This window comes from Pongo abelii, chromosome 9 (genome assembly GCF_028885655.2).
Source record: "Pongo abelii isolate AG06213 chromosome 9, NHGRI_mPonAbe1-v2.0_pri, whole genome shotgun sequence".
NCBI classification, from domain to species: domain Eukaryota; kingdom Metazoa; phylum Chordata; class Mammalia; order Primates; family Hominidae; genus Pongo; species Pongo abelii.
Window position 1 is genome coordinate 43,951,018 of NC_071994.2, and position 11,101 is coordinate 43,962,118.

At 45.8% G+C, this 11,101-nt stretch overlaps 1 pseudogene; it reads right to left on the reverse strand.

Annotated features, from left to right (window-relative positions):
• Nucleotides 1-1,438: 1,438 nt before the first annotated feature.
• LOC100457617 (protein Wiz-like) lies at nt 1,439-4,167 on the reverse strand (annotated as a pseudogene).
• Nucleotides 4,168-11,101: the final 6,934 nt, after the last annotated feature.

Sequence of the window (11,101 nt, forward strand, 5' to 3'; positions counted from 1 at the left end):
TATCAATTTCACTTCTTTTGCTTACTATCTTAAAGATGTTAAAACTAACTTAAATCATTTTTGTCACAAGGGAAGATTTTATAAATATATATGTATGCACACACATGTATATATGTGTATTTATTCATGTAATATATACGTAGGTGTATGTCCATAGTTTTGTGTGTACACAAATATATAAACATATATAAAATATTCATTTTCTTGCATGAGCAACTTAGGTTATTTATCTGTAAAATGGGAATAAGATAATCTTTTCCTATAAGAGTGTTGTTTTGGAAAAGAATTAATAAAATTTTGACCACATCCAAGTTGTCATTTCAGCTTCCCATTCCTGTCACAGCATCTGACTTGAACCTGGCTCCCCAGATTCCTTGGCCATTTTTTCCTCCTTCCTATACCTCATTGATTACTTCAAGTGGGAGTCCTCTCTTCCTTCTTTTTATTTTTCCCCCACGGGGCTTTTCCAGAAGAGAAATTTAATCTAATTTACATACTTCTGGGTACATCGATAATCAAAATGCCGCCACTGAAAAAAGCTAAAAGGTCAATCAGCTCTCGGCTTCTAGCTGGCCCAGGATTGCAAAATAAAAAGATCCATGTTCTTTATTTTCTACACAAAACGCGTTTTTAAAAAAGTGAAAAGTGTAGGGAGCTATATATAGAAAGCAACAGTGAAAAGGGGGAGGGGGAGGGGCAGGGGTGGAAGAGGAGAGTCCCATCCCGCCCTCTCACCCTCCAGGGCCCCAGAGCCCCTGAGGCTCTTTGGGAGTCTTGACATGGCGGGAGCCAGCTGCCAGCTCTAGGCTCTTCCCAGTTGGGAAGGCCCCTCTGGGGGGCAGCCAACAAGGATTTCCGTGACATTGTGGGGTCAGTGGGGGGCTCCCAGGCTCCAGCGGGCCCCACAGAGGGAGCGTGGCTTCCCCTGAGCAAGCACTGTGGCAGGATGTGGTCGTTCAACCCTGGAACTGGGGGTCCGAGGCAGATCCCAGGTCTCACGAGGTGCGTGTGTGTTCGCATGTACACGCGTTTGAGAGGGTATTCATGGGGGTGAGAGGAAACCAGAACAGGGGTCTTTGGGGTCTTTGCAAATGGCCACGGATGGCAGACATCGCCCTGCCTGGCTGCTAGACGGGGGAGTGCTGTCCTCCCCTGTGACCAGATCGGCTGCCACCCGAGACCTGGCTGCTGCCCCTGCTGGACCAGGTGGGAATAGGCTGAAGGCAGACACCCTGTGGTCCCAGTCTTTCGGCTGGGGGAAGGACGGCTAGCTGGCTCCCGGCGCCCTGGCTGTAGTGTGCCCAGCTCCCAAGGGGGCGCTGGTTTAAGGTTTTGGCTTACTCCTATGGAAATGGAAAGAAAGAGGAAGAGGGACGAGGACACAGAGGAAGAAGAGGAGACATAGGTGGCACGAGAGGGGATCTGGAATGCTTTTGTGTTAGGAAGCCTCTGTCGCCATTGTCTGTGCCTGCGGGACCTGGGACTCCTTAGGCTGGGCGTCCGCTTTGGGGAAGTTCATCTCCAGGATGTGCCGCTGTAAGTGCCACACCTACTCTTCCTGGATACAGAGGGGGCCCTGGAATTCCACCTCGCAGAACCTGCATTTGAGGACACGTGTAGATGATGCCCACGAACTTGACAAGTGATGTCAAGGTCACCAGGGAGGGGACTGGCCGGACTCGGGTTGGGGGTTGCCTCACCTCCTCCAGCTTCTGCTGTAGGTCATTGGTCTCTTCACCTCCCCGGGCTGCGGAGGCATCTGCAGGGCGAGCTTGTCGGCGTTTGAATTTGTTGATGTTCTGCGGCTGGTGCTTCTCAGCCTTCATGGTGCCCGGCGGGCTGGCTGCCAGAAGCCTCTCACCACTGTCGGCTGCCCGGCCAGCCTCAGGCCCTGGCTCCCTGCCCCCAGCACTGCGGCCTACCACGGCCAGGTTCCCAGGCGCCAGCCCCAGGGACGGCTGCTTGTCACTGTCACGGCCATGGATGGCACTGCGCAACTTCTTGGTGAAGGGGCAGCCGCCCTGGATGTAGCTGTGGTAGGCGCCCACCTTCTGGGGCTGGTGCTTGATCCACTCGCTCAGTGTCTCAATGGGCGAACCATTGACGCACCACTCGGTCACGTCGAACTGCCACAGGTGTTCCCGTGCGTGGCTGGCCAGAGCCTTGCGGTTTTCAAAGTAAAGGCCCCACAACTCGCAGCAGGCCTCGGTGGAAGAGTGGGAGGTCTTCTCATGAAGGGTCTTTGCCTTGAAGGGCGGTTCAGTCTGGATGTAGGTCTTGGCCTTGACCTCTGCTGGGAGGAGACAGTCCTCCTGCAGAGGCCACTTGGCTGCCACTGAGCCCAGGTAGCCAGTGGGTGAGGGTTTGGCCCCAGTGATGGGCTTCAGGCTGAGCTCGCCAGGAAACCTGGGCCGGCCCTGCGCCTGGTTTGCCTGGCCAGCCAGAAGATAGCGGCAACGGGCCCAGGGGCCACAGTGGGAGGCCCATCCTCAGCCAAGGCAGGGGCCAGGTCTGCAGCCAGTGGCTCCTTCTTGATGAGGCACAGCGTGGACTTCTTGAGGATCTCTCGCAGTGTCAATGCGCGAACCATGGACTGACCACTCGGTCACACCCATCTGCAGCAGGTGGGAGCACACGTGACTAGACAGGCCCTTGCGGTTCTCAAAGAACCGGCTGCAGAACTCACAGCAGATATTGCGCACCGGCTCTGCCCGGGAAGACAGCTTCAGGTGTATCATGTCTTCCTGTGGTGCCTCCCAGGGACCCTCAGATGGGTGCAGCTCCCCACGAAAGGCCCCCGGCAGCATCTCCCGCTTGATCTCCACCCGTATTTGTTCAGGCTTCAGCTTCTTGGGCAGGGAGTGTGCAGCCAGACCTGGGAACATCTTCCGGGCCGTGGGAGGAGGAGAGGCAGTTGGTGAGTGGCCCAGGGGGCTGCCTGGTGGCGGCGGCAACTTCTTGGCCAGGGGTGAGATGTGAAGGTCCGAGGGGCTGCGGGTTTCCAGTGAGCTGCCAGAACCTGTGCCGCCCATCATCTTGGCCGGGGCTTTTGGACTTGGCCCTGGCGGGTTGGGAGGTCTGCCAGGGCGAGACTGGGTCCCTCTCTTCAGGATCTCCCACAGTCTGTCGATGGGTGAGCCATTGACGTACCCCTCGGTCATGCCCATTTGTCGCAGGTGGGAGCGCGTGTGGCTCGAGAGGCCCTTGCGGTTCTAGAAGAACTCACCACAGAACTCACAGCAACAGATTTCTCGTGCTGGCTCTGGGCCTGAGGTGAGATTCAAGGGCCTCAGACTGAGGCCACTGTGCCTTTTGGGAGGCCGGCCATGGGCTCAGGGACAGCTCGAGGCTCTTGTCCTCAGGATTCTTAGGAGCAGGGGAGCCCGCCAGGGCCAGTGGTGTCTTTTCGAGGAGCGGAGAGCTAGGGGTTGGCCCAGACCCTTTGTTGAGAAGCCGAGAGGCAACTTGATGGTTTTGTTGACAGCAGGGGCATCCAAGGATTTGGCCAGGGTAAGCAAGCCGGGCCGGGGTCCCGGGCGACCACCTCCTTCAGCGAGCTGGACTTCTTAGCCAGGCCCGGGGGCAGCCCAAGGTGGCGTCTGGCAGTCCCTTCTGCTTCACAAGCTCCTAGAGGTGGTTGATGGGTGCGCTGCTCCTCTCTGACTCTGCCACTCCCAGCTGCCGCAGGTGGGAGCGTGTGTGGCTGGACAGGCCCTTTCCGGTCTCAAAGCAGGCGCCACAGACCTCGCAGGTGGCAGGCTCTGGGATCTGAGGTCCTGCAGCTCCTGTTTGCTGCCATGAGGAACCTCTGGAGACACTTTGCTGCTCAGCCAACTGGCCACCTGCTCCAGGGCCCCAGGGACAGGCAGGCTTTTCTTAGGGAGTGAAGAGAGCCCAGGTCCATGGCCACCATTGCATTTTCCTCAGAACCCAGGCCCGGCGCTGACTCGGGCCCGGGCCCCGGCTCCCGCCCGGTCTTGGGTCAGTCCCTGGGCCCGTCCCGCGGCGGCGGCGGCGGCGGCGCGGGGTGTGCCGCAGGGCCCGGACTCGGGAGCCTGGGCTGGGGCGGCCAGGCGGGCGCGCGCTCCCGTCGCACCCAGCGCGCGGCGCCGCCGCAGCCTTGCTCTCTGCTTTTGTCACTGGAAACTGGGCGGTGGAGGCGGCCATCTTCGCTCCCTCTTCCTTTTCTTGGAGCATCCTTGAGAGTGTTTTTTGTTTGTTTCATTTTTGTTTTTGTAGAAATAGGTAATATGAGGCCAGCCAATTATTAAGGTAGAAGAAAAATAAATAATAGAGGGGAGTTGGGTGTTCTTCGTAGCTAATTAGAAGATTTTATTTTAAAATGTCAAACTCGCTGCTAATTATTGTTTACACTAGAACAGGCATTAATACAATCTCTTTTTCTTCTTTTCTTTTTAGTTTTTAATTTTTTTTTTTTGAAAAGAGACAAGCTTTAGAGTTTTGTTCAATGTTAGCTTTGCTCAGAGGAAGGCCACTTTAAAAGGAATTACAATGATGAAAGAGGAAAACCGAGAACTTTACCCAGTATTTCAAAATCTTCAGCAGACAGAGGTGCAATTGATCCCAAAGTAATTAATGTCTGGGTAATTGACAGTTTTTTTCTTTAATTAAAGTAACCAGTAACCATTTTCTTTTTAGATTTAAGAATTTGGAAATTATATCAGGAAGTCAAAGGAGAAAGGCAATCAGCATTGAGAACAAAAATAAGTTACCAATTTTCTTTTAAAAAATTGATAAACACAAGTATTACATATTGGAATTTTTACGAGGCTCTACCTAATAGATGAGATAGGCATAGATTTTTTTATAAGTCTATGCTATGACAGCAAACATTCTTCCATGATCGGGTTTCTTAAAATCTCATTAGTACATGTTGCAAAATTCTAAGTCATTCTATTAAGGGTAAAATGTGTAGCCCTTCATTAATTCAATAAATTATTATTTAGTAGTTACTGTGTACCAAATCATTAACAAAACAGACAATATGCCTAGTCTCATGATACTTAAATTACAGTGTGCAATAAAATTTTAAAAAATACATGTTAAGTATAAGCAGTAATAAGAGCTAACGGGAAAAATAGAACAGGGAAGAGGGGTGAGGTGTGTTGCAGTAAGACTTCTAAGTTTAAGCAGGTAATTGGGAAGGCCACAAGTAAGTAGTAAGGACTTGAAGGATGTGAGAGATGAAGTTATGTAAGTATCTGTAAGATATTATTCTCGGTGGATTGAACCCTTCAAGGCAAAGACCCCGAAGCAGGAGTTTGTCTGATGATGTATAAAGGATTCAAGTGTCAGCAGAAAGGAATGAGTTAAAGGGAATGCAGGAGGAGAAAATTCAGAGGTATAGTAATGAAGCCAGATCAGTGAGTCTTGTAAATCATGTAATGATTTTAACTTGAACTTTAAAGGAAGAGGAAGGCACTGAAAGGTTTAAGTGAAGTCATAATATGCTGTCACATTTTAACAGAATGACTCGGCTACTATATAGGGAATAGGTTTTGGAGGCAAAATTGAACCAGGAAACCCAGTTAGGAGGCTATTATAATTTCTAAGGCAAGAATCTTGGTGGTTTGAACTAATGAGGCATTGGAGATGGTGAAAGTGGTTGAAATACACATAGATTTTAAAGGTAGAGCTGGTAGAATTTAGTCAAAAACACAATTTTAGGTCTGCGTAAAAGAGAGGTATTAAGAATGACTCCAAGATTTTGACCTGAGCAACAGAAAGAACACAATTGCAATTAACTATATGAAGAAGTCATATAGTCATATAGTCATGTAGGAGGAGCAAAACTAGGATGGAAGAAATGTCAGTAACTGAGTTTTGAATATGCTAGTTTTGAGAGACCTAATAGTCATCCAAAAAGTGCATAAGCAGTTCTACATGTGGGTCTGGGATTCAGGAAAAAGAACTGATCTTGAGATATATATTCATCAGTAGATATTATATGAGATGACCTATAAACAAAATGACAAAAATACGAGAAAAGGTAGGATACCAGATAATATATGATGCAAAAGCATTTTTACATGGCATACATTTCTGCCAAACATATTATGGATATTTCTTTGATTTTGAACATCACCTTGAGATTATTTATTAAAAAAAGAACAAATCAGAAGAAAAGCTTACAAAGAAATAAAAATATTCTGCATACATTCCCAGTCTCTTCAATTCTCCCTTTCATTTCTAAGCTCATTGTTTATGAGTAAACTAAGACTCTAATAAGTCAAGTTACATCAAGTATCAATAAACTTCAATTTGCACTCACCATGAAGCCATTTGGTAGTTGCTCTTACATGCACCAAGCTGACTCCAGCAACTAAGCTTGTTTCCAGTTCTATAATCAGATACTTAACCCTTTTTTTGACTTTTAAAAATAGAGATAATTTGTTTCTTGGCACATCTCATGGAGCTGGTGTTACTGTCTGCGAGATCAGGACTAAAAAGCAATTTGAATGTGTCTCTCTCACACACAAAATGTGGTATGTTTTCAAAGCAAGTTGCTAAATTTTATGGCCCAGAGTCTAAAGAGAAATCATGACAGTTGGAGAAAAAGGAAAATGTTTTCTTACCTAGAAAAGGGAGTCAAATAAACTATGGTTGCATAATGGTTGAATATTACGAACCATTTACACACCAAATTAGATAACCTAGAAGAAATTGATAAATTTCTAGATACATGGAACCTACCCAATTGAACTATGAAGAAATGAAAAACCTAAACAAACCAATAAACAAGCTTGAATCAGTAATAAAAATTCTGGTTGCACAAAGAGAGCGCTAGGCTTCTCTTAGAGAATTCTTTATGACAGACAATGATTTCTGTCTGTCATTTCTTAATAATGCAGACAAAATACTTAAGGACATAAAGGAACTGGTTCTGGGAAAGGGGCTCTCTCCTTTGTGCCCTAGTTCATGGTACTAATATATATCCAGTTGCTCAGTTTATAAACCTGGGAGTCATTCTAGTCTTCTTCACCACATCAAATACATCTCCAAATCCTATTGTGTCCAGAATTGGTGGGATCTTGGTCTTACTGACTTCAAGAATGAAGCCACCCACCGGGCGGGGCAGGGCAGGGGGCAGCGGGGGTGAGGGGAGGCGGGAGGCTCAGGCATGATGGGCTGCAGGTCCCCAGCCCTGCCCCACAGGGAGGCAGCTAAGGCCGGGCGACAAATCGAGCGCCAGCAGTCCTGGGGGACCCAGGCACCCTCCGCAGCTGCTGGCCCAGGTGCTAATCCCCTCACCGGGGCCCGCCGAGCCCACGCCCACCCGGAACTCGTGCTGGCCCGCAAGTGCCGCGCGCAGCCCCGGTTCCCACCCACACCTCTCCCTCCACACCTCCCTGCAAGCTGAGGGAGCCGGCTCCGGCCTCGGCCAGCCCAGAAAGGGGCTCCTACAATGCAGCGGCCAGCTGAAGGGTTCCTCAAGTGTGGCCAGAGTGGGCCCCGAGGCTGAGGAGGCACCGAGAGCGAGTGAGGGCTGCCAGCATGCTGTCACCTCTCACTATCAACTCTTCTTTCTTACAATTTGTCTATCCAATTCTTGTCTCTTTATCTTTACTGCTTCTCCTTTACTCCAGGCAGCCTTCATTTCTTTCAACTTGACTATTGTGAACCTCTTACCTAATCTCTGTGCCTTCAGTTTTATAGTTCTCCATTCCTTACTCCGTTATCAAAGCATACATGGTTCCACTTGGTCTGGCCTCTACTCTAATGCTCCATCCAACCCTGTACCTGTTCATTCTTTCAAGTACAGCCTTTGCTTCAAATATACAAATTATTTTTAGTGCTGAAAAAGTTTACTTCTATTTCACATGTTTGAATTTTGCAAATGTGACTTCTACCCGAAGGGCATTCCTTCTTTTTATATGAGAGGCAGCAATGGCTTTAGAAAAAAAAAAAAAAAATGCTTGTGCTGCAATCCTAGCTCTACCCCTTCCTACGTGGCATGAGCCTCAGTTCTTCATTAGTAAAACAGAGATAACATTATCTTATAGAATAGTTATAAGGACCAAATGAAATAATTAATGCACTTATCATATATTAAGGAATCAATAGTATTAGCCTGTATTATTGTGTGTTAGCCAAAATATAACAAGCCTCAAAATGTTTATTTTCTTTTTGTGAAAACTTTCATACCATTCTCACTCTGCCACCACTGTAACTTATCACTCCTTCTTTATACTTCTACATTATGTAGATAATAGTTTAACTTTACACACATTTGAAATTATTGTTTATACATGTGTTTTGTGACAGAACTGTGAGAACTACTTCAATGTAGTTCTAGGCCTTCAGTATTGCAGTATTCCTATTTCCATGACAAATTCGGCCAAAGAATAAGTACATAACAAATATGTATTGGTAGAAATAAGCTTTTTTTCCTCACAACTGTGCATGTTTTCATTCTTCACACTCTAAAATTATTTTTCCATGGATAACAGTCTTTTGTGTTTGAATTTTAATGATGGAGCAACTCCTTTCGCACTTATAACAGACTTATTTATTGACCCATGAAAATAACGTGATTTGTTTAGCTGAAAGTTTCAAAACCTCGTGATAGTTACAGCTGAGCATGCTTGAGAGGAGCAACATATAAAAATAGGTTAGGAGATTGTGGTTTGCAAAATCTGTTTGGTAACTAAAGTGTTTGAGAGCAACATTGATTATTATTTAGTTGTTCCCTGTAGAGCTAATTTCATAACTTAAGAGTAAAAAACAATATTTTTTATTTTAAAATATGGGTATATATTTACATTAGAAATATACCGAAGTCTCCATACTTGGACCCAGCACATATTTGTCTAAAAAATTACAACGTTAGTGGATCTCTGTTATTATAATTTAATTACAAAACAGTATTGCATCTTTGGGTAAATGAACTGTTAAAAGCTCATCAATTTTTAGTTCTTATGGTCAATGCTTTTCTTATTGCTTTTGAAATCAGTTTCTCTATTGACTTTTCTGCTAGTTGAAAGAAAAGCAAGTTTTAAATGCATCTTAGGGAGCAGTGATGTCACCAAGATAGTGGAGTAAAAAGTCCTTCCCTTCAGGGTGGCAAGATCCCCTGGTACTGGGCAGGTCCAGAGATGCTATCTGGGAGTCAGTGCCTGCAGTCTACCTTAGGAGTCTACCTGGTGCTCTATTCCACTGCTGCTGAGCTGACAACTAAGCCACAACACAAAGTCCTTTCCTTTCTTTCCTCCTCTTTCCACAAGCAGAGGAGTATCTCCCTGTGGCCAGCACAGCCCCAGGACTGTGACAAGTACTGCCTCAGCAAGTATTAGGTCAAGTACCTATGTTTCAAGGTCTAAGGGCTCTTTAGTCACCTTGTGGTGAATAATGATTCTTTCCACACACCATGAGCACACCATGAGGCCTTTGCGGGGATGAGGGTGGGGGGCTGAGGGGAAAAGGAGAGATGTGCCATCAGCAACTCATGACTGTCTTTTCTACTCTCTTCAGTGCCTATTTCAGTGATCACACAACTGATTTTTGGTTCTTATGAAGGTGCTGTGGGGAGGATGATTGGTGAGGGCTTTAATTTGGCAATTGTGCTCTGCCTCCTCTAGTGCTCTCTTCTTTTTTATTTAGCATTTTTAGAAACATCTTTTATTTTTTAACAGCTTATTGAAATATAATGGATATACAAAGAATTTCACATATTTAATTTGATGAGTGTGGACATATGCAAACACCTGTGATACCATCACCACAATCAAGGTCATAGATATATCTAACACCTCCCAAAGTTTCCTTGTGTCCCATTGTTGTTTGCTTTTTGTTTGTTTTGTGGTGAGAACACATAAGATGAGATCTACCCTCAAAAAATTCTGAAGTGCAAAATGTATTCTTGTAAACTGCAGGCATTATGTTGTATTCAAATCTCTAGAATTATTCATCTAGCGTAACTGGAACTTTGTACTGGTTGAACAACTGTAATTCCTTCCCCAGCCCCTGGCAATGACTACTGTATTTTCTGCTTTTGTGAGTTCGACTATTTTAGATCTCTCACATAAGTATAATCATGTAGTATTTGGTCTTCTGTGACTGGCTTATTTCACTTACTGTGGCATAATGTTCTTCAAGTTCCTGGTTTGCAGAGGGTTGTTTTCTGGTGGGGGGGTGGTGAGGGGGTGGAGACAGAAAGAGAGAGATAGGAAGAAAGAATATGTGTGTGCAAGTGCTGTTATGTTTGTTCTTATAAGGGTACTAATCTCATTCATGAGGGCTTCGCCCTTATGAACTAATTATCTCCTGAAGGCCCTCCTTTCTAATACTATCACACAGGGGATTAGGATTTCAACATATGAATTTGAGGAGTGGCACAGACCTCATACCATAGCATTTCATTCCTTGTTCCACAACCATGAGATATGCCAGTGTAAAGTCCCAGGTTTTGGTCTATGCACTGTGTAAAAGTGCCCACTTATAGCTGTTACACCTTGAGTTGTTCTTTGAAAAAGTTTCAGGAAGAAGCTGAGCCCTGGAGAAACAAAAATTTGTTGGATCCAGAGATGCCTGAGTTGGAGATGAACTTTGGCAAACTCTCTTCATTTCTGTACTAAAATTCCCACTGAGGGAGGAACTTGTTTACCATTTTCTATAAATGCAATGTATGTGGAAGCATGATTGGCAATGGTGCCTGCACTGTCTTTTACTCCACCTCCACATACAATGTCTCAGCTAACCAGCCCAATAAAACCCCTGTTTCACCGATGCTTGGGAGGCACTGATTTGGGGAATTATCCCCAGTGTCCTCCTTACTTGCCGCAAGTAATAAAAATGCCCTTTGTTAAAACCTCATTGGTTGCGGTCATTGGACTGCCACTCACCAAGAGGTTGAACCCACCTGTTATGTGGGTAATAGCATCCAAAATAGTCAAACTCAGGAAATCAGAGGATAGAATGGTAGTTGCCAGAAATTGGGAGAAGGGAAAAATAGAGAGTTGCTAATCAACAGGTACAAAATTTCAGTTATGGAAGATAAATAAATTCTGCTGTACAGCATTGCACTTACAATTAACAACACTATATTATATACTTAAAAATTTGTTAAGAGGGTAGAGCTCAT